The sequence below is a fragment of the Littorina saxatilis genome, linkage group LG8 (genome assembly GCF_037325665.1).
Source record: "Littorina saxatilis isolate snail1 linkage group LG8, US_GU_Lsax_2.0, whole genome shotgun sequence".
NCBI classification, from domain to species: Eukaryota; Metazoa; Mollusca; class Gastropoda; order Littorinimorpha; family Littorinidae; genus Littorina; species Littorina saxatilis.
The window spans coordinates 7563639-7591613 of record NC_090252.1 but is presented as its reverse complement, the minus strand read 5'-3'; the positions used below and the strand labels follow the sequence as shown (position 1 = coordinate 7591613).

The 27975-nt window shown below is 40.4% G+C and overlaps 1 long non-coding RNA gene across 1 annotated transcript; it reads left to right on the top strand.

Moving 5' to 3' along the window:
• Positions 1-10703: 10703 nt before the first annotated feature.
• Positions 10704-27680, top strand: LOC138974949 (uncharacterized). The gene is made up of 4 exons (XR_011458464.1): positions 10704-10892; positions 26035-26102; positions 26274-26399; positions 27349-27680. It is a non-coding gene; the product is annotated as an uncharacterized lncRNA (long non-coding RNA).
• The last annotated feature ends 295 nt before the right edge of the window (positions 27681-27975 follow it).

Here is a 27975-nt window from a genome sequence, read left to right as displayed (position 1 = left end):
GGATGTAAGCCCACAAGATTCTTTGAATATAGGGTGATTTGTACAGCAGTTAAAGCAGCAACACTACGCTCTGCAAATGGAAATGTATGTGGATTCAACGATTTAAAGAACCTGAGTAAGCCTTGTCAATTTCGCAAATTAATTATAAAGGAAAAATATGTGGAGCCGGTTGTAGTTAAATTTTGGGAACATAAATTTGATTTCAGGCCGGGAAAAGAGCAATGGTTAATGGTAAACAAAGTAACCACTGAAACAAGATTGCGAATGCTGCATTGGAAAATATTGCACAATATTTACCCCACAAATATTTTATTGTATAAAATAGGCATTTCCGTGAGTAATTGCTGTACTCACTGTGAGAACGAAATTGATTATATTGAACATTTTTTTTACTTTTGCCCGAAAATTATGTCCATTTGGAAATGCGTTGAGGATAAAGTGAATTGTAAATATAATATGATTATTAAAATTACCGTAAAGGAAGTTTTTTTGGGCGTACTTGAAAATTCACAAAGTTCCAAGGCACTAATAAGTTATGTGAATTATTTGATTGTGATAGCCAAAATGTGTGTTGGTATTTATAGATATGGCTCCCCTCTGGATATTGTATGCATTTTTGAGAGGGAATTGTTATATAGAAAAGTTGCTTAAAATACATTTAGATATAGTAATGTTAATGTTATAGTAAAAACATTACTTAAAAAAAAAATCAATGAAGAAGGATGCTCCCCGCCAACAACAACAACCAAAAAAAAAAAAAAAAAGGCAAAAAAGAAAGGGTTGAAGCAGCCTGCATGCAACTGAGATTTAAAAAAAAAAAAAGGGAAAGAAAAAAAAAAAGAAAAAAAAAAAAAAAAAAAAAAAACCACTTTTGTCCTCTCCCTCGCCAGCATTTTTCCAGGATTTAACGTGGTGGTGCTGACAGCAGGTTGGCTAGGGTGGTGTCCACATGCGTTGGTAATCCAACAATGGTCATTTTTGCGAGTTTATGACGGCAAGTTGCAGAGCACTTGTCAAAGCGACCTGTCTCACTTGAAGGGACACCACCCACCTAGAGACACAGAGAGAGAGAGAGAAAGAGAGAGAGAGGGGGGAGAGAGAGAGAGAGACAAACAGACTGAGACTTAACTTTATTTTACAAGGATACACATTTAAAGCTGCGCCTTTACTTACTATCTGTCCTTGGGACGCACAAACACACAATAAGGCAAACTTAGAGAGAGATAGAGTGAGAGATGGATGGATGTTTTATTGTTCTAATCAATGAGTTCATTTTGACAATTTTCAAACAAAGGAAATTGGTGCATAAAACGAAATTAAAAAGGGTGACATACATTGGGCTTTAAACATAGCCTACACATGCAAGTAAGTGAGGCAAAATAAAGAAAGAGCCTGCCAAAAGTTGAGACATAATCATGAAAACATAGCTTGGAAAGATAATATAACTTAAGCAAACATTGTCAAACGACACCAAGACACATACACAGATATACACGTACAGACACGGACACACACACATACACACACACCCACACACACATACAGTGTGGGCACACACACAGCAAATTATATGCAAATATACACATCTGAAGCAGTCATTAAATGCATACAACAAAAGCATGATATTATTACAGTAGATATCATATGCTTGATAGCAAAAGCATACACACATACATACACACGCGCGCGCACGCACGAACGCACGTAAATACATAAACATACATTCATAAATACATAAACATACATACACGCACACACGCACGCACGCACGCACACACACACACACACACACACACACACACACACATACCAATTAACGCACCCATTTTCCGAGATGAAATGCATAATAAGAAGAGGTTGTAACGGCACCTTCAAGCCAATCTCTTGTTTCGGGGAATGCATCACTTATTCCAGAGCATGATATATGTTCGTACAGGGAACGCAAGAATCACGTGAGAGAGAGAGAGAGAGAGAGAGAGAGAGAGAGAGAGAGAGAGAGAGAGAGAGAGAGAGAGAGAGAGAGAGAGAGAGTGAGAGAGACCATTGTTGTATATAGCTATAGTTTGTTCTAAAAGAAAGAGTGAGCATGAGACTCAATAATAGGTTTTACACACAGCTAGTTTTCATACAATCACCATCCTATGCGCTTAGATTAGGTTAATTATCCACAAAAAAGAAGATATTTGTCAAAACAAATTTCTACGGAGACCTAGTTCAAAGAAAAGGGCGGAGCCAACACCCTCTGACGTCACAGATTTATATCACGCGTACCAAAAATAGCAAGACACGTGGCATGCGGCGATTTGGTTCTAAAGCATGTTGTGCCAGGTGCATGTGTATTTGTAATATCGATTATGAAAAAAAAGCGACTAACCTTTACCACCAGTTGTGTCCTTGATAGGGTGATCTTGCGGGGTTGGGGTACAGTTCTCTCACTAATTTTAGCACACAGTCGGGCATACTTTCTCTGTTTTTGCTTACACTTGCTGGATGGTGTTGTTGTAAGCAAAGGTCAATGCCAAGCACCGCGTCGGTCTAGCATGGACCAATACTTCTTGCACAGTACTTTCAGGAATTCCTGCGGTGTGGTAATTATATAGCCTGTACCTAACCACCTCTGGCGATGATTTGTCACACAAGGGCTGCAAATGCAATAGTGCCCTCCGCTACACCTTTGTCTTTGGTTTCAACCTCTCATCCAGGACCAGATAAACACGTCTGCGCCCTAACTGTTCTACACACACGAGGGACAGTCTCTGTATCGAGGTCACACGTTGACGGCACAGCACCTCTTGGTTCACAAGTTTAATAGTTTATTACTATATTAGCATATATCATGATTGTATTGATTGTATTTATTGTTCAAAATGCCCCCATGGGTTATGGACTAATAAAACTTGAACTCGAACTCCAGACTTTCGAGTTTCAAATGGCCACCTCTTCTAAGTAAACAGTCTCTTTATCGCGTTTTCTTGGTCACTGTTGAGAAGTGTTCAATCAAATGTCGCCCTTTATTTCCAAAGACAAAAGATATTTCAGAGCAATACAGCATACAGAACGCAGCCAGTCCCATACAGGTCAGATGGTCGAATGTGAAACAATGAGGTGTTCCCGCCTGTCATTGGGGCCCCCAGTCAACACTACAGATTATGTTAGAGGCTCCTCTTGGGTGCAATGACAGACCTTGCCTCCAAGTGTACGTTCTCACAATGCAGATTATCACCGTTGGCTTCTTCTACACATAATCCTGCAACAAAATGACTGTTCCTCACAAGCCCCCATCATGGGCAAGTTTACTTTCAAAACAGGAAGGGATGTCGGGGATGAAATATATACTCGGTTTGTGTAAAGTGGACATATATGTAGGGGGACTGGGATCTTGGGTCGCCCCTGACAACAAAAATGGAAGAATCCAGGATATGAAGATGAGTTTATAGTTGAAGAACCAGAGCAGTTGCAATGTGGTAGGGGGAAAAGGGCTGGAAGGGTCAACGGAAGGGAGGGGATAGGGGACTGTGGTTGTTCAGGCTGCTTTGCATTAGTGTGGCAAAAGTAAGCGGTGGTCTTTTGATATTACTAAATGTCAGACTGACTTATTGCGAGACATTTTGAAACAAACAGAAAAGCTGTTAATAATTCAAATGAAGATTAATGAAGAAATACACACTATTGCCAACTGCTATTCACCAAACGCAACTATAGGAAAAATTGAGTTGCTGAACCAACTCACAGAACAACTACAGGATTTTGACACTGAACGACTTCTAGTGCTAGGTGATTTTAACATTACTCAACACCCCAATTGACAACATTGCTGGCTTTCCCCACTCAGTCCGGGAAACACAGGCCCTTGAACAAATGATTACAACTATGGACTTAGAGGATGTGTGGAGGCTGCAACACGCAGAAACAAAAGAATATACATGGTCACGACACAATCCATTCACCGCAAGGAGAATCGATCATATTTTCTGTGACTCGGTTACATTCAGTAAGATAGCAGAGTCTAGTATTGAAACTTTCTTTCTTTATTTGGTGTCTAACGTCGTTTTCAACCATTCAAGGTTATATCGCGACGGGGAAAGGGGGGGGGGGGGGGATGGGATAGAGCCACTTGTTAATTGTTTCTTGTTCACAAAAGCACTAATCAAAAAATTGCTCCAGGGGCTTGCAACGTAGTACAATATATTACCTTACTGGGAGAATGCAAGTTTCCAGTACAAAGGACTTAACATTTCTTACATACTGCTTGACTAAAATCTTTACAAACATTGACTATATTCTATACAAGAAACACTTAACAAGGGTAAAAGGAGAAACAGAATCCGTTAGTCGCCTCTTACGACATGCTGGGGAGCATCGGGTAAATTCTTCCCCCTAACCCGCGGGGGGTTAGTATTGAAACCTGCCCACAATCAGATCACAAACTTATCAAGACAACAATATCTCACAACAGCTTCCAAAGAGGCCCAAGCTATTGGGAGTTAAATAACTCTCTCTTGTCAGAAGCTGAATTCATACAATCAGTAAACCAGTTTATTGACGATCATTATAATTTAGTAAGTATCAGTCTGACTCCCCAGTTAGGGTCTGGGGAATGTTTAAAGTCAAAACTAAAGCGCTGTGCATGCAGTACTCAAACCACAAGTCTAAAATGAGAGATCACGAAAAACAAAGCAAATTACAAACTTTAAACAAACTTGAAAAACAGCTGGCCGAATATCCGCATTCATTTAATCTTCAGAGACGATTACTTCATATAAAACATGAAATAGGACTGCAGGAAATAAAACAAGCCCAAAGAGCAATAATTCGATTCGCACTAAATGGATCGAAGAAGGAGAAAAGAACACAAACTATTTTCTCTGATTGAAAAAGAATCCACTTTATACAATTAACACTCTTCAAACTAGCAACATAACAGTTGATCAGATAGGTGCAGTATATTGAAAAAGATCAAATCCTTTTATGAACAGTTGTACAGTTTAACCAACATAGCTACACGAACTAGATATTAAAGAACACTTCTTAAGGCGTGAAACCTTCCCAATATTATCTGAGGAAGAGAAAGAATAATGTGAAAGAGAAATTACAGTCGATGAACGTTCCAAGGCACTCCTTCTACCAATAACAATAACATTAACAATAACACCACTTTATTGTCCATTAGAATATTACATAAACATGGACAATTTTCGTCGGCACACCCTGCCTGCCTGTAAACGAGTATAACAGCAATTGTATAGGACAACACACATAAAACATAAAACATAGGTTCACGTATGTAATAACAAGCACGCCTATTATATTTCCAAGAACACTGACATAAAGTGCTGTCCGTGTCATCTTTAAATTCAACAACGATTCATCACTAGGGTGTGATGGTCTGATACTTGCGTTCTATATGCAATTCTGGGAACAATTGAAACATCCCTTCTACCAGTCAGTTACCCAGTCAACCAAAGATGGTTAACTGTCCTATACCCAAAGGAAAGGAATAATAACACTCATTCACAAAGGAAGATATCTTGACAGGCATAACCTTGGCTCCATAGTCAATGAAGACCAAGCAGGATTCTGTTTGTGTTGTTGCCTTGTCATCTTCACGCAATTTATGCGTAAGTGTATGTGAGTATTGCTGAGTTGTTAATGCGAAAGATTGTGTATGAGTGCGCCTTGAGTCGCCTTGTGGTGAGATATGTGCGCGTTATGAATTCTCGTATTATTATTTCAGTTATTGAGACATCCCAGTGCACTAAGGGATTTATAGAGCAAATCGAGAAAATTCATTATTGAACGAAGCGCATATAGCGCTGAGTTCAATAATTATTTTCAAGATAGTGTATGATTGTTTGTTAGTTGTAGATTATAGTTTGATGTTGTAATGTTTGTGCGTGTGTTACAATGCAATATGGTATGATGTAATGTATGATGATGTATTCGGTGCATGATAGTGGATGTATGCTTGTTAGTTGTTGATCTAGTACGATGTTTGAGGTTGTAATGTTTGTGCGGGCGTTATAATGCAATATGTAGCCGTATGAGGGTTCCAGTGTGTGAGTTGTACATGGCCGGGTGCTAGAGAGCTGCATGAATGAGTAAGTGCATGTGGAACTGTATGGCTGGGTGAATTGTGGGTTGCGTATGTCCGAGGGGCACATGTAGCCTGTGTGTCTGAAGTGGTGGGTATGTTGCGTAAGGGTGTGCTGATATTGAACTTCAGTTGTGTTTTGTAAATGTCCATGTATCAGTGTATTATGTCTTGCCACACACATGCCAAATTTCCTTGTATTGATGAGGACAATAAAACTTCTTGTATCGTGTATCTTGAAACCCACACCTCCTCTCTTTCAACAGTATTTTGCAAATTAGGAGACGGAGGGGAGATAGAATTATAATTATGTGCTAAGCATCTTGACTTTTGTTTCAGTTTTTGTGTTCCCCATCTTTATCTAATAGGCTACCAGGTAAAAAAAAAAAAAAAAAAAAAACTCTGTCTACTCAAGTGAACTGTGTAAACTGTATATTTTACAGTGCCATTGTACAATGTTAGTTTAACTTTCAGTGTGTATTAAGGCACTACATGATTCGACGCTAACAAGGGGGGGGGGGGGGCCTAGAATTTTGTTCTCCACCCCAAACATTGCCAAAGCTTGGGGCCCAAGCCGCCCCAGGATAAAAATCCACCTACAATAAACCAAAAGTTATAAGGACAGAATCGTGACTAAAATTAGCGTTACGATCAAGGGGAAAACAAACGATCGAAATCATCAAATAGAGCACGCTAATTACAGTTATCTGTTTGTGAGTGTGTTGGTTAATCTGTTGGTCTTTGAGCCCATAATTCAGGAAAAAAGCGAGTAATTACCCTGTCTATTATTATTATTACTATTAAGAGTGGGCCCCAGATTTTATTTTCCGTCCCAGCAATTTGCATCTCTGAGGCTATTGTGAGAATGTGACTAGGGATCGCGTTAACGCAAGATTCGTGCGTATCTGACGCACTTTTATCAGAGGTGACGCGTTTTGAAAACTTTTATGCCTAACACATACGCAAAGTGGTTTGGTTCAACTCGGTGCTAAAATTTTGTATCTGAATACTTAAACACTAAAACAGACTATAAAATAAGAGAGACTTGTCTCTGAATTCATTGTAGTTGTTTGTGTGTACGCATGTTTTCTTTAGACTCTGCGATGCGTTGCCAGATGACTGAAACAGACTAAAGTTAGTGACCTATGTGCATGCAGCCATGTGTGTCTGTGAAAGTTAGAAGGAAATTAGGTTAGTGGCGAAATAATGGCATGACTGACTGCGCTAGATAACCTCAGTCTTGTTCTGTTATTGTTAAGTTTTGTTTTGGGTTTTTTAAGTTTGCGTCGGTCATGCGCATTGTGAAAATTCCTAGTGCGATCCCTGTGTGGCCCCAGGCCAAATTTAGTGTGGACCCATGCGTTAGCCAGGCAATGAAAAGAAGTACACTGTGACTCTAATAATACCTTTCAGAACCGGCCCCCGTAGCGCAGTGGTTAGCGCATCGGGCTGTGGGCCGGGAGGTCGTGGGTTCGAATCCCATCAGGGTCATGTGGGTTTTTCGGGCTACGGTCGGCTCCTACCCAGAGTGGAAGTGCTATGGTTCCTATGGGAAGGCTGGAATCACACAGCCGAGTGTCATTCACTTAACGAATGCGACTTTGAGGGTGCTCAGGTTCTGTTTACCTGACCAACACCGCAGGTGCGGCAGTTCTCGGGCCTGGTTGACACCAGGATATATTATGACAGTAAGCGTAGAGTGCTGCCCTGTCACGTAGTCTCAAACCAAATTGGAAATCCATAGCATCATCATTATAATCATCCTCATCTCATTAATCATCCAAAATTATAAATTGTCCTTGCTCTTGTGGCCCTTCATGCCCGGAGCTCTCATGGTGACCTTGGTCTCAGTGTTCCTGTTCCATCCTTCCCTGAATAGTACTTCTGCTGTCAGTCTTCAACGTGTGACGTTCTGGGGGGTCGACGGTCTGCTCTCTGGAGGGGACCCTCACTCAGTCTGGCTCCGCGACTTAGCAGTCAATGTCGTTAGTAGGGGGCATAGTAGGTAGTGGGCTGCGTCCGTTAGCTCGGGACAGACCCACTACTGAACACCGTCGAAGTGACTCAGCAGAAGTGCAGTGTCATCTTCCGAGGGTAGCCTACCGCAACGACCCGACATCCCTCCCTGGAGCGTCTGTAAAATCGACAAGTCTGGCAGCGGAACGAAATTCAGATGTGGAGGGACGGGGCGGCGTGAGAGCACACCGGGACAAGGAACAGGCGTAAGGAAAACAAAAAAAAAAAAAAAAAGAAAAAAAAAAAAATAATACCTTTCAGACAGTGCAAGTAAAACTAACTAATGCAAATAGAATAATAAAGCTGTTGAAACTCACTTGTGTTCCCTGGCTTCTGTGGTGATAAAACAGCTCGTTTGGTTGGTGGTTTGCGAGTGGGAGTGGGCATTGTCCATGGGAACATACTGGGGACAGCATCAGGTTTCAGGGATCTCACCACTGGTGTCCACTTGAAATCGTCAGGACGAAAATGGAGGGAACACACAACAGTGTGCTGAAGAACCTGTTGACACCCGAAAAGAAAATTAATACAAAGTTCTATGTTTGCTGTAATGGAATAGGATTTTTATGTAATAAAAGCAAAGGGTCTAATTCTAAAGAGGTGAACATTGTAACCATTAGACTCTTCAACCTAAAAAAAACAAAGCTTTTGGGCTAACTTATGATTCCACTGAAGTAAAAGTTGTTATTACAATATTCTGAGAAGTAGCCTGCAGCATGAATGTGAACAGCCAAATGATGGGGCAGGCCTACTTGATAGTTGATATCCATTTAACACTCGGTTAAAATCTCAGTTCATGAGCGATCTTTTTGAGATGTTCTTCGTACTTGTAGCAGAATCAATATATTTAAAATTCGAGAACAGAAATTAGTGTGGTATTTGAACGAAACTAGTAAATTTACTGTACTAGACTAACAGTACTCAGTAGTAAACAGCGTAACTCGCTAACTTACCTTGAAGACCGGACCCGAATCTCGACGAATTTATACGAGCCAATCCTTCCTACGCTGAACATCAGTAGCACTAGGAAACTTGTGAAATGAAATCCTGTTGTTTTCATCAGACTTTGATCGAGTTGACGTGCACAATGGTACGCAACAATGCTGATTTGCTCTAGAGGAAGTAGGACGCAGTATTACTTGTTCTAGTGTAACACTCTTGACCTTTCAAGTTATATTTAGAAAAACCAATTATGTTATGAAAGGGGGTAGGGGATATTATGTGTTAAATGAATAACACAAATACAGAAATATGTTTCAAACTTCTTTTATTCTCTTGAGTCTTTTCTTTCTCAACAAAATACAACTTCCAAAAAATCAAACACAATGACTAAAGAACAGTGTTAGACCTGAAGATCAAAATCTTAAAAAACCAGTTAAAACTCAAACCTAAAAACCTAGTTAAAAACCCAGTGTTCGTAAGGTGCTTCACCAAAATCTCAGAACACAAACTACTCAGTCAGACTACATGTAATGTGAAACCCAGACTATATGTTATCCTACAAGACAGTGACTAACCATCTTTGTTCTTCTTTGTAACAATACCACACATCACATGTGTTCCACTCCACCATTGTTACAAACTCAAAACTAGCTACAAGAAGTGTCCATACATAATCACATTTATCTGCAGTGATAAATTGACCATTATGACCAAACTTCTTCAATTCACAATGTCTAAATCACTTGGAATAAAATCTCACCTCAAACATCTCAAATAAAACACTAGTCACAAACACATTTTCCATAAAACAGCGGCTGCCAACTTTCCAATTACGCAATGCGCTTTCGGTTATTCCCGCGCATGCGCAAAACTTTCTTTTACTTCAAATTATAATTCAAAACCAAATTTCTTTACAAAACCTAAACCCTATTCAAGTTTTAACTTCAAAACATCAGTAACACACTTATCTTTCCGTCTGTGCACTTCATACACTAACTACAACCAAAAATACAAATATTCTGCACCATTTCTGTGACCGGTGCTTCTGTCAAAAACCCACCACATGATCAAATTACAAATATTTCAGTTTCGGAACAGGTTTCCAAAAATAACCACTCCAATTTATACTATTCATCTTGCTAAACTAGTAACTAATCATATTTCAAGCAGATAACAATGTAAAAATCAATATTCACCTGATTTAGAACAAAAAAGTGCTCCCCAAAAATGTCCCACCAACTTGGCGGCTTTTCAGCAGAGAGCGGAAGTAAAGCTAAAACTCTAAAATCCAAACTGGAAGATTTTCTAACAATAAATATCTTAAAATAAAATAAAATATCCCTACGACTTATTAAAGTTTATAATTAACACCTAATCAAAAACACTTTTAAAACAGCTTGAACAATATTATCTAAATCCAAAAATATAAACTGAGTTAGTCAAGTTGAAAAGACTAATTAAAGGGAGGTAACAATCAATGTTCACATTACCCAAAAAACAACAGTTCCTTCCCTTCAACTAACCTAGCTTTATTTAGGTTTTGAATGTGTTACACTAGCTCCGCCACTGATGATGAAAGGTCCTCACCAGCCTCGCTTTCGCCAAACGACCTTCACCTCATTAGATATGTGTATATTGCCAGAATAGAGAATGTGACTCAGTTTCGCCGGGAGGGACTCAGTGTAGCAGGTGTTTCAAAGACGAGTTTCGTCATTTGGCTACATTTTCCTTTTGTGAGATTTGTTTACCGGTCGACAACCCGGCGAAAGATTCTGGTTTGATGTGTCTATCCCGGTGCCTTCGAATACACTTGCAACAATGCCAGTATGCCAGTAAATAGAAGGTATGTGCCTCTCTCTCTCTCTCTCTCTCTCTGAAAGAGCTTCTTATAAGTGCCTCAGGACGGCATTGTGCGTTGTCGTGCCCTGAAGCCATAGGCTTTTTTCATCCGCATGGAAAGCGGCTGGTGTTTGGACGATATTGTAGTCTGACCACGCGATGCATAAATGAGATTCTACTTCTCTGTGCAAGACTTATACTTTTTTACAGCATTAACTTTGACAGTGAGCTAAATATTTGCATGAACTACCGGCTTTGGGCCGAGTTTGTGAACTTTAACCAGTGACTGAATTTCACCAGGACTGTTCAGCATTTGAACTGCTTTTAACCTTGTGTCTCCTTGTTTTCTGTGAACAGTTTGTTCATCTTGTATTTAAGCTTACATTATCTAGTATCCTGCGTTTGTTGTGGGAGTTGCTTTACCTTTTTTTCGATCACCCTTCATTTTTAAGCAACAATTTGTTTCTTTATTTTTGATAGCATACCTTTGTGTGCTTTCTATCTTATTCTGTATCATCCTGTTCTAAATCAGTAGCAACTATAGTTACTCTGATCTATCCCGGGAGTGTAAGTGGTGAATGCCAATTAATCCGACTTGTTTGTTACAATATTGCACTCCGTCCTAATGTCAACAACATCAAACACTGTTCTCCGTATAGGGCATGTAAATATTTATCATTTAGTCAACAAAGTACATGATGTCTCAATCAATCAATCAATCAATATGAAGCTTATATAGCGCGTATTCCGTGGGTACAGTTCTAAGCGCTTGTCGAAGAGTTGTCAACACAGGACTAACAAAGAAACTAACATCTTCAGACGAACACGAACCCTATCACACACTAGCAAACCCTGGTAAACATACAACAAACAACAATGTACACATCAATAGCTGGGTCCAAACAAAATAATATTAAGCACATGTCTGTGTATTGCTGAACCAGCAACCAGAGCTGGTACAACTCTTCGGTGTAAGTGAAACGCGTCTAGATTCGCGTATAATTATTAGACAGCCTTGTTAACATTCCGAATTATTCGGTTTTACGACGGGACAATGCACGAGTAGGCCAAACAGGCATCGCTCTTTATGTTCACCAGTCCATTGCTGGCATTGTCAAACGTAGAACCGATCTTGAAGATGACAATGTTGAATGTCTGTGGTTGGAACTGAAACAGGACAAATCCTCTCCCTTGCTTATTGGATATCTGTATCGTAACCCTGCTGAAACGTCAAGGTGGATTGATGATTTTGTTTCTATGATGGACAGAGTGACGAGCATGTTGTATTGCTTGGCGATTTTAACATTAACCTACTCAGGCCTCAAACAACTTGGTGCTCAACCACTGCTCTGTTTGGTCTTCATCAGCTAATCGAAACCCCTACAAGAGAAACAAATACTTCATCAACCCTTATTGATCATATCTATACTGATAGTAAGAATATCGTTGCAAATGCGCAAGTAGTGCATTTCAGTTTTAGTGACCATCATTCTGTTTTTTGCTCGGTTTCTCTTAGATTGCCAAAATCACGTCATAAAGGCCACACAGCAATCGAATACAGAAGTTTCAAGTATTTTGATGAATCTGCCTTTTTCTTTGACCTTAACCAAGCCCCATTTTATAGCGTATTCAATTGCAGTGACGCAGAGGGCGCTTGCAATACTTTTCACGATATTTTGTGTTCTATAATTGATAAACACGCACCACTACGTCAGCATAGAGTGAAACATCCCCAGCTTCCCCCTTGGTTAACCTCAGACATTATCGAGGCTATGGCGATGCGGGATCATTTCAAAGAGCGCAACATGAAAACAGAGTATAAACTGCAAAAAAATAAAGTTTTGGACACAGTGAGACAAGCAAAGACAGAGTATTTTAATAAACTAATCTCTGAAAAAAGGATACAGCTACAATCTGGCGAGCAGTGAATGAAATTCTTGATGAATCTAGGAAGGGATCAACCAATTCTCATTCACAAATATCTCCAAATGATTTTAACAAACACTTCATTTCGCTAGCAGACAACCTACAATCTTGTCTCAATCAGAATGATTCCCTTGATACGGATGATTGTCTTGAAAAATTAAAAACATTCTGTGGACAAAAGTTGAATCAAACTGACACGCTTTCTATTCCTCCAATCTCAGTGCACGAGGTAGGAAAACTGATAGAACAAATGGCGAACAAGAAGTCAATGGGTCCAGATAAGATTCCAGTCAAGCTGCTGAAACTTGCTTTACCTTACATTGTCGATTCCCTAACTTATGTTTATAACCTGAGCATAAAACCAAAACGTGTTTCCTTCTATTTCAAAGTGTGCAAAGGTATTACCACTTCCAAAAAATAAGGATCTTACAGACCCAAACAACTTTAGACCTATTTCCCTCTTACCTGTTTTATCTAAACCCTTAGAAAAGCACATACAAAAACATTTACTGGCATATATGGAACAAATGAATCTGTTTCATCCTTTTCAGTCTGGATTCCGCTCGAAGCATTCCTGCCACACCGCCTTAAGCTCTTTATGCGAGACTTGGCTCTCAGCAATAAACAAAGCAGAAATAACGGGAGCGTTGTTTCTGGACTTTAAGAAAGCCTTTGACCTAGTAGATCACTCGCTTCTACTGAAGAAATTAAAGTGCTATTTAAAAGACGACTCCGCCTGTGCCTTTTTTGAATCGTATCTTTCAAAACGGAAACAGTATGTGTCCATTAACTGTAAAACTTCGTCAAACGAGTTTGTCAGGAGTGGTGTCCCTCAAGGGTCTGTATTAGGACCTATCTTGTTCTGTATTTATATAAATGACTTACCCCTTCATGTGTCCGATGAAAAAGTTAGATGTGAGTTCTTCGCGGATGACTCTTCTGTTCACACCAGTCAAAAATCTTTGGAATCCGTCAACTCTTCTCTTCAAACAAGTGTGGATGAAATCACTGAGTGGTGCGTTTCTAATGCAATGATCATTCATCCGATTAAAACAAAGAGTATGGTGATAACCACGAGACAAAAACACCAGTTAAGTCCTTTACTATTACAACTGTCAGTTGGCTCAACTCAAGTGCAGCAAGTTAGGGAACATAGACTATTAGGTGTTACCATTGATCAAGAGTTGAAATGGCAAACTCATCTGAGTAATATTTGCAAAGTAGTATCAAAGAATTTGTACCTGTTATCAAAATTAAGGCATTACGCCGATTCTGAAGCACTCAAAATGTTCTATTACGCCCACATAATGCCTCATATAAACTTCGCTTCAACACTTTGGGATAACTGCAGTGACGTTCATTTAAAAAGACTCAATTCCCTACATCGCCGAGCTGCAAAACTTATTCTGCATGATTTGAATAGGTCCACGGATGATAAACTAAAGCTCCTGAATTTCCTCCCCTTGAAAGATCAGTTGACGTTAAACAAGGCTGTGTTCATGTATACAATTCTAAATGACGATCGACTGTCCTAAATATTTGCAATCACATTTCAAACATGCCACAAAAAGATATGGGTCCCAAAAAATCATCCCTCCTATACCTCGCATAGACCTCTATAAATCGAGCTTAGCCTTCTCGGGAGCGTTTCTCTGGAACTCCTTCCCCCAACAGATAAGAAATGCAACTTCAGTGAAAATATTTAAGAGACAGTCACGTTCACACATCATTCGTGAATGAAATGTCTTGTTTGATTGTTATTTTGTTGAACATTTTGTACTAGTGTTAACGGATGTGTAGCTGATTTGAGCAACTTAATTCTCAAAATGAAAGGTTTAACTGTGTCAATGTAATTTTGTAATTTTTGAGTTCTCCCTATATAATTCCTTAAATGCACATTGTGTTGCAATCCATACAATGTAATTCTGTATCTTATATGATTGAATTTTTATTTTTTATGTCCGTCTGTCTTTATGTGTTGTATAAAGGACAGGTTGGAAGAATAGGCTTTGCCTAAAACCTTTATCCTTTTGTAATAAAGTTCTGAGTCTGAGTCTGAGTCTCTCTCTCTCTCTCTCTCACTCTCTCTCTCTCTCTCTCTCTCTCTCTAGCTCTCTCTCTCTCTCCTCTCTCTCTCTCTCTCTCTCTCTCTCTCTCTCTCTCTCTCTCGACACAGGTCAAGGTCATCGGCATTGACAGGCAGGCGCACATTTACTGTCAAAAATCAGACTGACATCCTGGAAAATAACCACTAACGGGCGAAATTCGGTTTTCAACATTCGTCTAATCTCATTCCACAGCGACACCGCCACGATACACAGTGAAACTAGCCAGTGGAAGAAACAATATCCCCGTCCCAAGTGTGCTGTGATCAGCAACGTGTCAGTGAGAGAAAGACAAAGGTTAGGACAAGTCCGCAACAGTTCTGTGAATGCCTTCATAAGTATTGATGAAATGAACAACGACTTAGCAAACAATGTTACAACCAACGAACAGAGATTCCAAGCAGACAAACACACTGTTGTCAGTCCACTCATGCACGCACAAGCTTCACGACGTGAACAGGTTAGCCTTGACAGTCACCCAAGAGGAGAGACACACAGTGAAGTGACAATAACTGACACGCTGGCCACACCTGCACGGAAAAGCTTGCAAGGACTGTGCAGAAAAGGGAATACAATAGGCCTGTGTATCTAAACCCTGTGACGGAGGCAAACGGTAACAACAAACAGACCGAGGACCCTGTCGCCGAAGACACCTGCTCAGTGCAAGAAAGTCTTCTCTTCATGACCCATAACCTCGATGAGAAACTTGCCAAGGGAATCGAGGAGATTCAAAGAAACCTACGTAAATGTGAAAGAAAATCGGGTACAAGTGTTCAAAAACGGAATAATGACTAGCCGCTCAAATAAGTGCCACTTGCTACACCTGTGATCGATGGGCAATATCCCGATATGCCCCCACCAAAAATTATTCTCAAACGGAACGAAACCGATTCTGGTTTGTTATTCCGGGGAGAGAACCACTTCAAGTAGACTGAACTTCAATGCAGTGCTACTCTCCCCTAGACTGTCTTTATATATATACTCCCGATATACCCCCAACTCAGTACTTTCTGTACATAGCGCACAGAAGGAGTTGGGGGTATATCGGGAGTATATATAATATATACTCCCGATATACCCCCAACTCAGTACTTTCTGTACATAGCGCAAAGAAGGAGTTGGGGTATATCGGAAGTATATATATACACACAGCATGACTGACAAACTACACATTTCCACTCAAAAGGGTTCTTTTTGGGGGAAAAGAGAGAGAAGTAAGGGGAGTTGATGTATGGGGGGTACATACTAAAAATTGGGGGACCTATTTAAATATCCCCACCTGTCTGTGTAAGTGTCTCTCTGTCTGTTTGTCTCTGTCTTTGTCTTATTGAAATATCCACACCTGCCGGTTTATATTGTGTGTGTGTATATGACTGACAAACTAGACCATTCCACTCAAAAGGGTTCTTTTTGGGGGAAAAGAGAGAGAAGTAAGGGGAGTTGATGTATGGGGGGTACATACTAAAAATTGGGGGACCTATTTAAATATCCCTCTCTCTCTCTCTCTCTCTCTCTCTCTCTCTCTCTCTCTCTCTCTCTCTCTCTCTCTCTCTCTCTCTCTCTCTCTCTGTCTCTCTCTCTCTCTCTCTCTCTCTCTCTCTCTCTCTCTCTCTCTCTCTCTCTCTCTCTCTCTCTGAGTGTCTCCTCTCTGAGTGTCTCCTCTCTGAGTGTTTATTTCTCTATTCTGCGTCTCTTCTATGTGCCTCTGTCTGTCCCACTCTCTGTCTTCCCATATGATCTACGGAAAGAGCTGTATTATGTCTCTGTGTGTGTCTCTCTCTCTGTCTTCTATCTGCCTCTCTCTGTGTCACTCTCTGTCTGCCAGTATATCTACGGAAAGAGCTGTACTATGTCTCTGTGAGTGTCTCTCCGTGTCTTTGTGTCTCTTCTATCTGCCTCTTTCTCTCTCTCTGTCACTCTCTGTCTACCCATACTATCAACGGAAAGAGCTGTATTATGTCTCTGTGAGTCTCTCTCACCCTCTGTCTCTGTGTCTCTTTTATCTGCCTCTCTCTGTGTCACTCTCTGTCTGCCTATACAGTCTACTTTGTTTATAACGTCGCCGGATATAACGTCACCCCGTTATATCGTCACCCAAACACCGGTCCCGGCTCAATTCCTTCTTTCCAAGACTATTTTAACCTCGGATATAACGTCACCGGATATAACGTCACCCAGTTATAACGTCACTCATCCATGTCGGTTATAACGTCATATCAATCCCCATATGCAGCAGTTTGCATAGTGAACGACTGTCAAGGCATGTTCATTTCCCCTACACGTGTCACAAGTTTTGTGTATTAACGGTATTCAAGTTGTTCCGTTTTCCCGTTGTTAGAGGCCCAAGGAAACTAGGTTCAAGGCATAATTATTTTTGCTGCATGCGTTTTGTGAGTTCCTGTTCGAGGTTTTTAATCAAAAGAAAAATGTTTTATTTCATTTCATTTCGTTTTGTGAGTTCCTGTTCTATGTTTTTAGTCAGTAATGAAAAATGTTTCATTTCATTTCGCTTTGTGAGTTCCTTACTTAGGTTCCTCAGTGTTCTAGGTTTTTAATTAAAAGAAAAATGTTGCATATCATTCGTTTTGTGAGTTCCTGTCTTGGTTTTTAATTGATTTTTTTTTTAAGTTTCATATCGAGCATACATGGTTACTCCTGCGCGAGCGCGTGCGAATGGATCTGTCTACTTCCGTCCTTCAATCACGCATACAAAAAAACCCACTCGATTATTGAAATGACGGTATGAGAAGGTCGAGAGGATGAGAACAGACTACGACGTTTGTTTGTTTTTTGGTCCGTAGAATACTGACTACAACTGCCCACGACGAGGAGGCTGAGCTTCACTTTCAACTGGGCGTTGTCGACAGGCTGAGTAGGTCGCTCAGGCTAAATTGTAAAGGTAAACACTAAGTGCAGTGAACCGACAAATTGAGAAAAGTGATACTGCACTCTTAAAGCACTATTATGACTCTTCTTGGAAAGCCATGGACGTTATATCAAGTGACGTTATAATGATAATAATTAGTACAGTAGTAGTCTAACGAGCATAACGTCCCGCTCACTAGATGTGGTGGAGACGGTGGATGGGGGAAAGGGGGTAACTATGAACCCAAAGTTGTTACTACCAGAACGATTGTGCGTAAAGGTGGGCAGCCACTTTGCTGTTGACGAGAAACTTCTTCGTTAATAATAATAATATAAGTCAAATAGACAGTAATTACGTATAAGGACCCATGAAGTTCTCGTCATTTTTATTTCTTCGGACATCAAGGATAGGTTAAGATCTAGCAGAATATGAATGAACGACAGCCATGTGTGTGTGTGTGTGTGTGTGTGTGTGTGTGTGTGTGTGTGTCCTTAAAGCTAATAACGTCGGACACTATAATTAAAGACTGAGATTGTCGATGGAACCAGACGGAGCTTGACATTCCAACACTAGCAACCTGTCTCAGAATCAGCATGTAGCCTACAATACTCATTATACTGTACGTTGATACGATGGCCGAAATTCGGGGAAAATTTTGCGTATACAATTTTGCATTCATGATCTAGCCAGGTTTTGGAAATACTCAAAGAAGAGAATAGTCCACAATTCTATATATGAGGAAGTGAATTAAAGATTATTGTAATAAGTTAGTTTAAAACTTACAACAATATGTTGTTGTGATTTTTAAACAACACTAATGTTGCACGTTCCATTTCTGCACAGTTTTATTAAAAACAGTCAGTACTTTAGAAAGGGACATAACTCTTGGACTCCGGATATAACATCACCCGCGCGTAAAAGTGACGTTATAACCGATGAACCGGATACAGCGTCACCGCGTATAACGTCGCTCAAAAACATCCCCCGAGGGGTGACGTAATATCCGGAGTCGACTATAAGAGCTGTATTTTGTCTCTGTGAGTGTCTCTCTCTCTGTATTTGTGTCTCTTCTAATTCTATCTGATTCTCTCAGTGTCACTCTCTGTCTGCCTATATCTAAGGAAGAACTGTATTATGTCTCTGTGAGTGTCTCTCCGAGTCTGTGTCTCTTCTATCTGCCTATCTCTGTACCACTCTCTGTCTGCCTATATCTACGGAAAGAGATGTAATATGTCTATGTGAGTGTCTATCTCTGTGTCTCTTTTATCTGCCTCTCTCTGTCCCACTCTCTGTCTGCCTATACCTACGAAAACAGCTACATTATACGCACTGCAGACAGAGAGTGGGACAGAGAGAGGCAAATAGAAGAGACACAGACACATAGAGAGACATACAAAGAGAGAGACGCTCAAAGAGAAATAATACAGCTCTTTCCGTAGATATAGGCAGACAGAGAGAGAGAGAGAGAGAGAGAGAGAGAGAGAGAGAGAGAGAGAGAGAGAGAGAGAGAGAGAGAGAGAGAGAGAGAGAGAGAGAGAGAGAGAGATACAGATACAGATACAGATACAGAGATACAGAGATACATAATACAGCTGTTTTCGTAGATATAGGCAGACAGAGAGTGTCAGATAGAAGAGATACAGACACAGAGAGAAAGACACTCTCAGAGACATAATACAGCTCTTTCCGTCGATATAGGCAGACAGAGAGTGGCAGATAGAAGAGACACAGACAGAGAGAGGCAGATAGAAGAGACAGAGACAGAGAGAGGCAGATAGAAGAGACACAGACAGAGAGAGGCAGATAGAAGAGACAGAGACAGAGAGAGGCAGATAGAAGAGACACAGACAGAGAGAGGCAGATAGAAGAGACAGAGACAGAGAGAGGCAGATAGAAGAGACACAGACAGAGAGAGGCAGATAGAAGAGACAGAGAGTGACACAGAGAGAGGCAGATAGAAGAGATACAGAGAGAGACACTCACAGAGAGACATAATACAGCTCTTTCCGTAGATTCAGGCAGACAGAGACAGAGAGAGGCAGATAGAAGACAGAGAGAGACACACACACAGAGACATAATACAGCTCTTTCCGTAGATTCAGGCAGACAGAGACAGAGAGAGGCAGATAGAAGACAGAGAGACAGAGAGAGGCAGATAGAAGAGATACAGAGAGAGACACACACAGAGAGATATAATACAGCTCTGTCCGTAGATATGGGAAGACAAAGAGTGGGACAGACAGAGGCACATAGAAGAGACGCAGAGATAGAGAAAGAGACACAGAGAGAGAGAGAGAGAGAGAGAGAGAGAGAGAGAGAGACACACACACACACCGTGCACACACACACACACACAAAATACAGCTCTTTCCGTACACTGATAAAGGCAGAGGCAGATATTAGAGAGAGAGAGAGAGAGAGGGAGAGAGAGACTCACAGAGACGTCACGGTAATACAGCTCTTTCCGTATAAACCGTTGACTATAATCTTTTACTTGCATTAAATATTCCATAATAACAATGAAAAGTCAACATTTTGGCGCAGAACGCTTGAAATGTGTCAATATTCTCTGCTCCCCTTTTAAAAGTGCATTTAAATAATTAAATAATTCTGGAATATGGTACGCATACTTCTTATGCTAAAGTGCAAACAACAATAAAACGATAAAATGTCTTTTTATGAAAGTTATGATGCAATTTGTGGAGCAACTCACCTCGCTTTGCCGCCGCGTGAGAGCTGAAATCGATTGAACCGGAGCGTGGGTAGTTTCTTCGTATCAACCGGTTATACGGTGTGGTAATGTACCGAGTTCAATATGGGGTGCATTTGCCTTGAACTTTCCTGCATAAAAAATTTAGTTGTTCCCTTATTGCAAGGAAGTCTTACTGCGGTAAGAGTTGTGAGGAGGTAGGTTCGAGCCCTGTCAGCGCGGTATTTAAAAAAAAAATGTATCTTTGTTTCATTTCTTTACTCTCCTTTCTCTTGTTTTATTTCACTTCATTCCAAAGCATTATTGGTGATCAGTTGCAACACTGAACAAAGCTCACGAAGCACTTATTTGGCATTGGTCACTGCGGAATTTGTTCGCCAACCACTGAAGCAACATGAATCACTGGACCCGAGGCCAGGAACAACTTTAGTTAACAGAATGTGCAATACATTGAAACCCCCTGTTAAGACCTTTATAAATATGAGAAGTTCAGGTCTTATAAAGGAGGGAGTCTTAAAATGGAGTTGTTTTTACAGAGGTTACGAACAGAAAGTCTACAAAAGCAAGCCTTAAAAGGGGAGAGATCTTAAATTGGGGGTGGGGTGGGGGAGTTTAAAAAAAAGGAGGGTTTAATTGTGCATAACACATTAACATGAAAACAAATAGTAAACAACAAAATGTGTTTCAGTTATGGCAAAACATAAGTCTGCAGGGTTAGCATTAAATTACATTGACAGAATCTCTGACTCCAACGAACCGCACCTCTCGCTACGTCACTGAGTCCTCATCAGTCATCGCGCTGATGCAGAAATACAAGTCTTTCTGAGTCTAAGCCCGATCTAGATTGATATATTTTATCAGATGTTATTTAACTGCAAAACGATTTGACATAATGCCAAGGAATGTTTTACAACTGAAAACATTTACAGCGAGGGGGTTGAGAGTAATCCAATCAAAAGATGCCTGTCGGCAGAACCCGGAGTTTACGAAACCAAAACCAAGCACAAACACAATTTTTACTACTTCTACTATTTTTCAAAATGTCCCTCATAAAACCTCTTTGACATTGTGTTTGATACTGTACCTTAACTCAACAGTAAAAATAATAAACATATACGACTTGTAAGTGTATTTATTAACTATGCCATAAATATACTGTAATCGCATGCAAAGCCAGTTTCAATTGTTGCACATGAAAATTGGTTGATTAAAATCAACAGGGTTCGAAGCTGTGTTTTGATAAAAGAAGGGTTACTGGTACACGTTTTTTTTTTGGTTACATGCGTTGCAAAGTATTTAAAACGCAGTATTACTGTATATACATGGTGCCTTTGTTGAAAGGCGAATACCATTTGGACAAGCCATGATAGATGAATGAATGCACGCGGTGTATCTTGACAAGCACATTTTAGAAGAAATAATAATTAAAGTGACAACAAAAGGTGTTTTTTTCAGGCGAGGTGTCCGCAATCTGCTTGGAGGAGTATACCTCTTCATTTATCAACAGCGTTCTTTTCTCCTATGTTGTGTGTGTATGTGTGAGTGTGTGTGTGTGTGTGTGTGTGTGTGTGTGTGTGTGTGTGTGTGTGTGTATGTGTACCCATGTTTCCACAGGTTTGGTTGCCTAAATCACCATAAGGCAACCATCCACACGTGGATGGCAACCTAAACTCTGGATGGCAACCTAATTGTGTGGATGGTCGCTTCATTTAACACCGTTAAATTGACTTTTTTGACGGAAAGAATGTCATAACAATGTTCAAAATGACATTCTTTCCGTCCACACGTGTGGATGGTTGCCTTATGGTTAAATTGACACCGTTAAATTGACTTTTTTGACGGAAAGAATGTCATAACAATGTTCAAAATGACATTCTTTCCGTCCTCTATAGGCGACGAAATAGGTCAAATTTTGTGCATTTTTTAGTGCAAAATTCTTCGATGCCGGAGCGAGTACTGCACCCAGTGCTGTTGTAGTGCAAGTGCACTAGAAAGGCACTACACCCAGTGCCGCCTCTTAGGTAACCATCCACACTTTAGGTGTGTGTGTGTGTTCCTCGCGGCGAGAATTACCTAAGAAACGCTACTTCCTCGCTACTCTCACCAAATCTAGCGTCTAAGAAACAGAGGACAGGTTTTAACAAGAGCTGTACAGTACAAAACATTGAAAGGAGAAAGGCCCAGCGACTGAGCTCCTCTGCCTGCTTCTCTGATTTAGGTCAGCACGCGTTTCGCTTTTCACGTTGAATTGCGTGGTATCACCGCACAAACGTAGGCAGTCTCTGGTTATACGATAAAGAAGCAATCGTACTCTCAAATGCTGAAATTGGTGACAACGTTGCCATACCGATTCCACATGTGGATCGCGGAAGGGGAGATCCGAAAAATATTCTTGGAGTTGTCATTGATCGCGATGAAAGCATGATGTACACTGTCACCACCAAAAGTAGTGTACTGAAGGGAAAATATTCGAGAAATTAGTTAAACGTTTGTCCGGTTCGTCTACTGACAACAGATAAATGGAATTTGACCCAGACCGTATCTCTCCGAAGCGCAGTCGCTCAGACATCTATGTGTAATGGTCAGGGGTGTATGAAATGTAATTACTCTGGACCAAAACGATGTCAGACAAGGAAGTGTTCCTGATTCAAAGCAAGGCTGCAGTGCAACAGTAGGTGTCATCACACCCTTTCATGCAAAAACAAGAAAACTTGAACATAACTGGATTTTGACCCAGACCGTATATCTCCGAAGCGCAGTCGCTCAGACATCTATGTGCAATGGTCAGGGGTATGTGAAATGTAATTGCTCTGGACCAAAACGATGTCAGACAAGGACGTGTTCCTGCTTCAAAGCAGGGCTACAATGCTGCAGTAGCTGTCATCACACCCTTTCGTGCAAATACAAGACAACTTGAACATACATTAAATTTTTTTCTATTTATCCCTTTAATTATTTTCAAATTTTTAAAATGGCTCCAACAATTTTCACTTGACTGATTTCACTTATTGACTGTGACCCCAGAAAGCCACGTTTGGTCATTTTACGTAATGACTAGACATTTTAGTCATTATACGTACTGCCTGTATGAAACAGTCATTACATGTAATGTAATGACTGATTTCACTTATTGACTGTAACATATATACGTTACACCTTAGATTCATCCATGGAATCGCGTGGTATTTCGTCTCGACAGGGTGAATGAATATTATCAACGTACTGATTCTACTTTGGTGCATCGGACATTCTGAGAAATATATGCATATTTTGTTTTGTAAAAAACGTGATTAAGTAATGCTGTACACATTAACAACATTGCGGCGCTATTTCGTGCGTAGTGCTACGAGGTATGATCCAAACATAATGATCAAATGTGATTTTCGCAGAAACTGTTTGGCGTATCTGGCTCAAAACACAGTCCTGAGTCATTAGAAATACTCTCCCCCCACATCGATGCAAAGTCACAAATGCCTAAGCTAATCAGAAGAGGCCTTAAGATGGCCTTATTTAGGGTTGCTTTTGAGCTCTGATTTGACGGCTTTTTTTAGGTCCTGGGTGCAGGGAAACTTATTTGCAAAATGTCTGATTTTCAAAGAGGGTATAACCAGAAATTACAAGGAATGTAAGCATGCAGGTCTGAAGAATGTGTGAGGCAAAAATGGGATCATTTGGTCTTTTAGGAATGGAGTTACAGCCCTTCTTTTGTGGAGACTGATATTTTCATGAAGGAGAAGGGCAGTCTGGGTTTCGCAGTTTGGTCGCTGACTGCCAAACTCGTAAGTAAGTTTGGGTAAAAAGGTTTCTACATGGTACGTGACAATGACAGTACTGTTAGTAGACAGAATATCGACAGCAACGGGATCTTCGTGGTCGAAAAATAAAGCGAAAACCCCTGTTTCTGCTTTGAAAACCTCGCTTACAAATGTGATGCATCTCGTCATTTTGGTCTAGACACGCTTTGTTTCTGCGTTCTCTGGCACTAAAGTAGAAGGAAACCAAAGTCTCATAATCAGTGACTACAGTAACAACAAATGTGGGTCTGCTCGGTTTACAACGGTTGAGCAGATCGCGTGCAAGAGGACCCTGATGCTCTTTCCCCCTCTGTCAGCTAATGAGACACCCATTTTGCGACCAGCTTTTGAAGCGGAAGATCTTTGAGTAGAATTTTCTGGACTGTTCCATGTGAAAGTTCAAGTTTTGCACTTTATACTTAAATGTACACTTTTTAATCTTAGTAATCTTAGTTCTTACATTTTGTCACAGCACCTACATTATTCTTGTTTGAAGCGCTCGTCTGACGGTTGTTTTGGCTTCTCAGAGTTATTCCCCTTTTTGCCTAATTTCGATTTCCCTTTTCGTTTGTCAGACTGCAGAATATGGAACAACTATGATACATGTAGACATTTTCTTTGTACCATCATCCAGCTATACTCTTTTAAAGAAGTGAAGATTTTCATGGTGATTGCCAAGATACCTCTTTTGAAGTACAACCCAAAAGTGACGTATTTTAAAACCTCGTCATTGTTGACGTAGTAACCTAATGACGTCATTTATTAGAGGTATACTAGTTAAATGGTTGGCCTTTCCAATGATATATTACCTTTTTATGATCAGTGGCCTGAGACTTGTATAATGGCGGTTTGATCATTTTGTTTCGATCATACCTCGTAAAATGTCTGGCTTGCCAAGACTGACACAAAATATAGTTCTACAACTTCAAGGCTTGCGTTGATTATTCTGCCCATGGTGAATTTACCATGCTTTGTTTCCACATCCCATGACGAATTCTCCTTACTTTGGTCATGCCATATATATATACGTTACACCTCCGATTCATCCATGGTATGCGTGTTTTTTAGTCTCGACCAGGTGAATGAATATAATGACGTCACTCTCGGTAGAGCCTCGAGTTTGTTTGTTTGTTTGTTTGCTTAACGCCCAGCCGACCACGAAGTGCCATATCAGGGCGGTGCTGCTTTGACATATAAACGTGCGCCACACACAAGACAGAAGTCGCAGCACAGGTCTCACCCAGTCACATTATTCTGACACCGGACCAACCAGTAGAGCCTCGAGTGACGTCATCATATTTATTCACCCAGTATCGACAAAATACAGCGCAATACCATGGATGGACGGAGGTGTAACTGCTTTTGCATTTCTGCAAAAACAATATAGTTTCTCGCTATTCAATGGTCAGAGGCGCACGACATAAAGCATATATACTTCAGAAGTCTCCCTTTTATTTAAATGTCTATCATGCTAATATTAATTAGATTGAATTAGCAGCAGTTGACTTGTCTCAGTCACGCGGAAGGGAGAACTCATTATGTAGTGTTGGTATTTGCAGGTTGAAATGCCTGCAGCTTGACTGTTCACAAATCGAGTGCGGTCTGTCCACTGAAATTGCGCTCACAAGCTGAATGAAAGGCCGCTTTCAGATGATCACGTGATATATGTTTAGAAGTGCACGCATACAATGTCACAAAGTAATTTAGACCAATTTCTGACCTTGTATGTCATCTTTGTTTTGCAGGACGGTTCTCCTTACTTCGAAACTCTATTTGACAGTAATCTGCTTCGAAACGTCGTCTGCTTCCTACGGTAAGTTTCTTTTAATAAAATAAAATGTATCATACTAATAATTGTTCATGTTGAAACATTATGCTCTTAGTTGCATTTAAAAAACCGATCCTGTGAACTTATTGTCGAACTGGTAAAATGCAGATTGTTGATTCGTTTCATCTTTCTTTTCTGTTTAAATTACCTTTACAGTGACACGTTGCCAGTGGAACCCTTCGAATGGTGACGAAACTTCAAACATTACGTGCAATTTCCCAAAGGATTTAAGCATCTCTAAGACAAGCTTTGGTTTGTACTGCTACGAACCCAACCGTACAGGTAAGCTGGCCTTTGCTCTTACATAACGTTTTCGTGGATGAAAAATAACTGTTTGAATTAACGGGATAACAACAACAAAACAGAACAAAAACAGGCTATGCGTATTGACATACTCAGCGATAACCACCGATGAGTCCTTCGATCGAAATTACAGAGTTTTGCACATTCTGAGTTCGCTTCTATCTACTCGCCACGAATCAAAATGGGGAAGGCACCCTTACTAAAGAAATATAGAGAATACTACATGGCTTGCTGTGTCGTACCAGATTTACACGAGTTGTTTTTTTTTAATATTGAACTGCGAGCGAAAGCGAGCTGTTCACTATTTGAAAAAGCAACGAGTGTAAATCTGGTACGAAACAGCAAGCCATGTACTACTGCACATACGTGTATTTTACTGAAAATGTCCTGCAGTCGAGGCAGATTGAAGACGCTTGTTTTGGAACCTCGATCTCTTCTAAAGCCTCGTGCAATCTATTACGTCAAAGCAAAGAAACGTCACTCTGAAAGTGTGGTGTGACGTGTTAGTTCTAAAGATTCATCGAGGGTAATTAGCGAGCGCAATTTTTGTTTCTATAATGACGTTTGTCTCGGTGACTTTGGCATCATGAGCAGTGGAAAAACAGGTCCCTGCCAGACTTGCTTGACATGACCTCATTTACATGATATACACACGTGTGATTTGAACGATTATTATCTCACGGGTGTCTCTCTCACGTATGTAGGATAAACTTCTGTTCGCTTCTTACTATTTGAACGACGTCATGGAAGCATTGCTTATACTGTTTGAACTTTTGCAATCCATTTTCTCTTCAGTTGTCTTCAACGCCATGTTACTGATGTTCACATGGAACTGAAAATTGAAAGTTAATAGCAATATTGAAGATAACCAGAAATGTGTGCTGCAAATAAGAGTTTTTATATTGTGTATTGTTTATGTCTGCTTTAGTGATAGTTCTTCTTTGCCACTGGCAGAAAGGGAAATCTGTCTGTTACTCTGAAGAAGGAACCCCTTCTCCACAATCCGTGTCTTATCAGTTCACCGCTTCTGTGCGTGTCCACAGAAAGGGACAATATAGCTGCGAAACGCTTCCACGTGACGACTCAATTATCGAACGCTGCAAGCAGACAAAACAAGGTATAGTTTCACATTTCGAAGGTTGAAACGTGTTTCTCTTTGTTCGTGCTTGAGGTGGGGCTGGGGAGGGGTATTATGAGGTTGTTTTTTATGTGCCGACTGTTAGCATTTGATAACAGACATGTCGAGAATATCAACATGAGCTGGCATGCGAATGTTGATATCAGTTTCGAAACTTTTCTGTTATCATTTGCAAGCAGTCAGCATATTGAAAATAACGGTTTTATCATCGTCTGATCTCAACCAAGATAATTGAACTCTGACCCTGACGTGGCCTCACTCACGTGACCTCATGCAGGCAATCACACGCCTTCCCTCATGAATATTAACTGCTCACCCAAACATTTCAAACCAGGTTGGACGTGACTTTCACTACCCTTCTACGTGTCCATGAGAAAGGGACCGATTCAGAACATCATCAGACAGTGAGACAATGAT